Source organism: Pinus tabuliformis, chromosome X (genome assembly GCF_031772625.1).
Source record: "Pinus tabuliformis cultivar Carrire ecotype Pingquan chromosome X, CPIR1, whole genome shotgun sequence".
NCBI classification, from domain to species: Eukaryota; Viridiplantae; Streptophyta; class Pinopsida; order Pinales; family Pinaceae; genus Pinus; species Pinus tabuliformis.
The window spans coordinates 512904899-512910898 of NC_142308.1; positions in this window are offsets into that span (position 1 = coordinate 512904899).

Consider the following 6000-nt stretch of genomic DNA (forward strand, 5'->3'; position numbering starts at 1 on the left):
TAATTAACCTATGAGGGGATAAATTATTTTTCCAACTCTCAATACACTTTACATCACAATTTTCATATTTTTTACATCTCAAGGGAGAAAACCCATTTGTGATAGACCCTCATAGACTGCCAATTTCTGCGACACATATAATCCAACAGACCAAGCAATTTGTAATAAAATAACCTAACTAAATAGTCATGATTATTCCCAAATCACTTTTACATAGACTCGATCTAGAACACTAGGACTTGCCTAAGTTCCCAGTGACAAAATCCCTTCCGGCTTTGGGGTAAGGCTGAAGGAAAATTCTGTCGACCATTCGAGAATGGATCATTGAGACAAAAAACCTCCCGAAATGTAGATCATCACCAGAAAATTACGTTTACCTAGGCAATTACATACACAACACGGATCTATTAAGATTATTTACATTATACACATGCAGAATGGGTTTACATGATGATTAGGTTGATGATGATCGCTGAATGGCACGGACACGTTGTTCCGATGCTATTCCTTTTATGAAAAAAGGGGGTGTACTACTATTGGTCGTTGACACGTAGTGGTCAACAGGAAGCATTGGCTATGTTATACGAAGGATCTTCCAAGCAGGGAAAGATGTACTTGGAGCAGAAGATGAGATCCACACAAATACAGAAGGGGGAATGCATTGATCCGCTCCTAACGAAGCTTCAGGAAATCTGAGACTTGTTGGAAACTGTGGGGACAACACCTCAGCCTACCGAGATGGTGAGGCTGGCACTAAATTCTGTTTCAGAAGAATGGCAAGTATTTGTCCAGAGCATCCTGGGCAGAGAGAGATTGCCAGATTGGGAAGGGATGTGGGCTGCTCTTCAGCAGGAAGAGATGAGGAGAGACTTAGTCAAGTGCAAACTTGATAGTAGCAGTAGTAGTGGGACGAAGCCCAAGGAGGAGGAAGAGAATGCAACCCTTGCATCTAAGGGGCAACAGGAGCAGTGGAAGAAGAAGAAAGATGTTTCGAAAATCAAGTGCTTCCGATGTGGTGAATTTGGTCACTATGCTACACAGTGTCCTCTTAAGAAGAAGGACAAGGAAGAGAAGCATGATCTGAAGGCTACATCTGCAAAGATCGAGGAACAGGAGTTTGCCATGATTGCCTAAATACCTCCAGGGGAGAGGTGGGGTGATCTAGTACTATAGTTCGAAAGAATTGTAGATGGGCAGGATCCTTGAGGAGTCCACCTCTTGGATCAATACCTTGCTACAGGAGCCCAGATCAAAAGTAGTAGGATGGACTAGTGTCACTTGGCGCAGAGGAGTGTCAAAGTAATAGTTGCAGTGATTAGGAGCGCCAAAGACTGAGTAGAATTGGTAGCAGTGCAGTTGGCACAGTACAGAGTCAACAACAACGCAAAGGCTTCACTGACAATGCAGAGACTAGCAGCAGTCAGAACTCTAGCAGTAGATGCATCACGCTGAACATCAATGGTTCAGTATTTTGGATGTTTTTCAGTTGCTGATGCAGTAGCAGCAGCAGTTGGAGAAGGTTGCAGTGCAGATGTAGTGTTGGCAGTGGCAGTGCCCGCAGTAGCACAGATGCAGAACTTATGAGGGTTGCAGTACAGATGCAGTGTTGGCAGTGGCGAGTCAGCAGTAGTACAAATGCAACATTTGCGCAGTAGTTGGTGGGCGGTGATGTCAGACATCGACAACACAGAGGGAGATGCTACAAAGTCCGGGTGATGCTTTAGCAGGTTGCATTACTAGAGCACATTTCCCGTTAAGAGGGAGTGTTGATTTCTGGTAGCATCAGATGTGCTCTAAGCCTCAAAATTTGCAGGGAGGCTAGGACACATGTATTCCATAATACCCAGAAATCGTCTTGGGAAATTCCATTTGGAGAGAGTTTTATTAAAATAATTAATTATTTTTAATAGATGCCTAAGTCTAAACTTAAGAAATTAAAATAATTAAAGGGTATTAATCAAATCGAGGGTGAAACTTCTAGAAAAAGACGGAGATCGAGTCCAAATGATCCGAGCCATTGATTAGAATCTAATTTGGGCCGTTGATTACTCAACTAGAGGATTATAAGGACTTCGATGGGCATTTGGAAAACACATTGGAGAGAGATCAAGAGATCGAATTTCTCAGGAAGGGCAACGCAACAATTGTTAGAGAATAGATTGAGGAGATTTCTTGCAGTGAGGGGCAGGGATAGTTCCGGAGGGAGATTTCCTGATCCGGGAATACATCGCAGAGGAGGCAGAGAGAGATCCAGAAGAGGCAGCGCAAAGGCTACACTGGGCAGCATAAGATCACGTAGAGGCAACGCAAAGCTTCAGAGGGAGTTCAAAATCCAGTAGGGAAGTCGAGTTCCAGTGCCAGAAGTCGGGGTGTGAGACCAGAGAGCCAGTGGAACGAAGCTCCAAACAGCAGGAGATCCGGGAAGAGGTGACGCAGATCCCCAGAGAGGTTGATGCAGAACTGCGTAGGCTGACACAGTGGCTGCGCAGAGCAAGCGTGGTGTTGAAGTTTCTATGTCTAATAGTCAGAAACCCTCCATGTACTTTTTGATTTATTCCTTCCTACTTTTTTTGATTAATTAACAAGTTATTTACCATGTAAATATTGAAAATAAACACAAGTACATGCTCAACGCATTACAAATCATCAACTGAAGGAAACAGAAACAAGCACACAAATGACACCGTTATTTTTGGTCTAATGTCCTCGGAAAAACCCAATGTGGGAAAACCGATGCAACTATTTGAGGGTTTGATTGATTAAGCAGTTTCAAAATACAATCTGGGTGCCAAATCCGTCTCACCCAACAGAGAAAAATCTCGACAGTAGTACCTCTCCTTCGGAAACAGATGCTCTAGTTGAAACCCCGGATAAACACTCCGGCAGCTCCTAAGCTCCAATCTGCCCCACAAAAAACCCCAACGTCAGCCTCTAGGGACTGTGTCACCCTCTTCTGCCCTTTGCGTCAGCTTTCCCGGCAGTTCCGGCTTTTGCCCTCTGCATCAGCTTTCCTGACAGTTATGGCAGTTCCCGGCAATTTTGGTTGTTCTCGGTAGTTCCGGCTTCTACCCTCCGCGTCAGCTTTCCCGGCAGTTCCGACAGTTCCGGCTGTTCCCTGTAGTTCCAGCTTTTGCCCTCTGTGTCAGCTTTCCCGACAGTTCCAACAGTTCTTGACAGTTTTGGTTGTTCCCATTAGTTTCGGCTTCTGCCCTCTGCGTCAGCTTTCCCAGCTGCTGCGTTGATCCTCCCGACACTATATCTGCCTCTCTGCTTCTATATTCACTACCCCTCATCTGCAACTCCAGATCACTCTCTCAACTTTCTCAGCAAACCTAGCCCCAGAAAGTCGAAATCTTGATCTCTTGGTGTATTCTCCAAGTGACCCTCAAGCCTCCTCTTATACTTTTCTCGTTCACAAATCAACGACCGAGATTAAGTCCCTAATCAACGATTAAGATTAGATTTGGCTTGATCCATGACTTTTGGACCATTCTAACACAGTTTTATATTAATTCACATTAATATTTTAATTTCCCTAAGTTTAGACTTAGGGACTCCATTAAAAATATTAATTATTTTAATATCTCCCAAACTGTTTAGAATTTGCCCAAACCCTTTCTGGGTATTGGAGATCTCATGTGCCTTAGCCTCTCCACCAAATTTTGTGGCTAGAGCACATCTAATGCTATCCCAAATCAACACTCCCTCTTAGCGAGGACTATGCTCTAGCAATACTCCTCACTGAGTATTACTTTGATCATCCGGTATCGGTCCCTGATGCTAGGCTTGCTGCCCATCATCTGTACTGTTGCATCCCGTATTGCCACCCATGGCTCTGCCACTGCCACTGCTGCATCTGTACGACAGCTCTCTCTGCATCTGTGCTGTTGCCCATGGCCTTGCCACTGCCACTGTTGCGTCTGCACTGCATCCCCTCTCATCATGTTGCATCGTGCTACCCATAGCACCGCCATTGCTAACTGCTGCATTGCAACTCAGTTACTGAGAAGTAAGTAATTGATCTCCCAACTCTGACATCTCTGTCAGGCTAGAGACACTCCCAGTGTTGAAGCTCCCTTTGTCGTTGACAAGTGCTCCCTCTCTGACCTCTGCGCTGCTGCAACAACTCCCTGCATCTCCCACTGTTGCACACCTCTCTGTGCCATCCTGCGCTGGTGCAACACTCCCGTGCCTCTCTCACTGTTGCAACCTGCTAGCCTCGCGCTGTCCTGGGAATCCTGCACTGTAGCTCTCCCTGTTGCTCCATCCTCATCTGTCTCTACCGACATCCACCAGTCCTGCTACTCCTCTTCAGGGCTCCCATAGCCAGGTATAATCCAAGAGGTTGGGTACCTCGAGGATCCTGCCCCTCATCTTCTGTAGTCCTCCTGACTACATCTCGATGTCTCCCTACTTTCGCTCAAGTGGTGTGTGTGCACTCATAGCGCAGACATCGTCTGTCTCCACTTCCTTCTTTGCCCTTGCTGGCGCTGCCTTGGTCTCGGAAGCCTCTCCCTTGCTCTTCTTCCTCGGACACTGGGTCACATAATGACCCAACTCCCCACAGTGGAAGCATTTGACCTTGGAGAGATCCTTCTTCTTTCGGTTTTCTTGCTTACCCTTAGATGCTAGGGTAGCATCCACCTCCTCCTCCTTGATTCTGATCCCCCTTGCTGCTACTTCCCGTCTTGGTCACCCACCTGATCTCTTCTTGGCGAAGAGCCGCCCACATTTCCTCCCAATATGGAAGGGTCACCCTGCCCAGTATGCTCTGGACAAACACCTCCCAGTCTTCTGAGAATACATTCAGGGCTGTTCTCACCATCAACTTTGGATCTGGTCTGGCCACTATGGAAGTCAACTGATCTCGGATCTCCTTCAATCGATTGAGGAAGGCGTCGATCTGTTCTCCTTTCTCCATCTGGTATGACCACAACTGATTTTCTAAGAGCCTCTTCCTCTGCACGGAAGTATGCTGATATAACTTGGTCAAGGCCTCCCACATCTCCCGTGCCATATTCTTCTCGGCAATATGTGGTACTATATGATCCTTCATCTTGTCAAGAATGATACTCTTGCCCTTGCCATTGCTTCCTCATACCTTTCATTGTCAACTGGGTCAACTGGGACCGCTATCGTCTTCAAGGCAAAGTGCTTGACGCGATTTTTGTCAAGTACGGATAAGATTCTGGCCTTCCAGATTACGAAGTTTGAGGCTTCGTCTAGTCTGCCCTGGTCTCTTACTCCGTGTAGTGCCATTCCGCTATTCTTCTACTTCCCTCCTGGAAGTTCTAGATGTGACTCCCTCTGAGCCTCGATTTCCCTCCTGGAAATCCTTCTGTCGATGTCGAGATGCCCCCTACTCTGATCGTCTGTGCAACCGCATCACTGATCCGGATTTCTCAGCTAGAAACCCTCGGTAGCAACTCCCTCCTCCTTGGCCTTGCCCTGTTAGGCTATGTCACACGGTTTGGGTTCGAATTCGAGTTTGGCAGCGATTAAGTTCGATTCGAATTCGAATTTTCCAATGAGGTTCGTATGAGGTTCGACATTAAATTCGACTATACATATTTTTCAACATATATATACACATATATATGGCACAAAATAATAAAAAATCAAAATCAATCAATAAAGCTATATGAGTAAGAATTCTTAATACTTATTAGTAAACATACATGAATAGCTTAATCATAATAGCATCTAATTATCAATGACATTAGTTAAATCAAAATGTAAACATACACCATTGTAGTTTGCAAATACAAAAAGGAATGGCATAATTTTCAATCTTCGAAATTTAAAAGAAAAGAATATGTATAATGTCAAATACTTATAATCTCGAAAAAAATCACATAATTAAAATATAATCAGAATTTAAACATACAAATTACAATAGAACTATATTGCAAAATCATGGAGAAATCACAAGCCACAAATCACGACCACGATTCATTTCACGCTCCAAGCGGCGGGGACAAGCAGCGTCTAGAAATTGAA